The sequence below is a fragment of the Oncorhynchus nerka genome, linkage group LG6 (assembly GCF_034236695.1).
Source record: "Oncorhynchus nerka isolate Pitt River linkage group LG6, Oner_Uvic_2.0, whole genome shotgun sequence".
Taxonomy (NCBI): domain Eukaryota; kingdom Metazoa; phylum Chordata; class Actinopteri; order Salmoniformes; family Salmonidae; genus Oncorhynchus; species Oncorhynchus nerka.
Window position 1 is genome coordinate 65,417,006 of NC_088401.1, and position 733 is coordinate 65,417,738.

A 733-nucleotide genomic window follows, 5' to 3' on the forward strand; every position below is an offset into this window, starting at 1 on the left:
GCTACTGCTGCTGCCTCAACCCATGGATAGCCTACCACCCGTCTGCCCAGCAGATAACGCTGCCTGCTCCATCCTCTTCCAAAACCCTAGCTTTGGCATTTTGTTTTATTGAATAAGTTCCCAAGGAGGAACAACAGCAGTGCTCATCGATGGGAGCCAAAACCAGCAGGTCTCTCCAAACGAGGCGGCTTACATTTTAGTCATTTCCAAACAATAGCAACTTACAGTGAGTGCATTTATTTTCATAAGAGTCCCCTGTGGGAATCAAACCCACAACCCTGGCATTGCAAGTGCCATGCTCTACCAACTGAGCTATATGGGAACTTATAGATAGAAGCAGAGACAGCAATCTCGCCTCCTTGTCTCTCTGGTTGACATCTCATCTTTCGTCTAAATCGCAGCCTTGATGTGTGCAGGCTGGCTCCACTCGGCTCAGAGAGGTTTTATTGGCCTCTAATAGGTATGTCATTTGAAGTGACAAATCGGACAGTTATAAGGGAGGGGGGCTCGGCTCTTTATTAGAGCCGTTGGTCGTCGGTTTCCGTTTTCCCTCTAATGAAGGAAGATAAGAAAGTGATGGTGGAGCTGGGGTCATTTTTTAAATATATACCCGGTTTGCGGAGACTTTACACGAGCCTCCGTGTCAAAACATCTTTGTTCTACCATGAAGGGATTCTGGGGGATTCGGGCGACATGGTGTTCTTGGGAACCAAGGCCCGTCTTCCTGGGGATA

The 733-nt window shown here is 48.0% G+C and overlaps 1 non-coding gene across 1 annotated transcript; it reads right to left on the reverse strand.

Annotated features, from left to right (window-relative positions):
• Positions 1–249: 249 nt before the first annotated feature.
• trnaa-ugc (transfer RNA alanine (anticodon UGC)) lies at positions 250–324 on the reverse strand. The gene has a single exon. It is a non-coding gene; the product is annotated as a tRNA-Ala (tRNA).
• Positions 325–733: the final 409 nt, after the last annotated feature.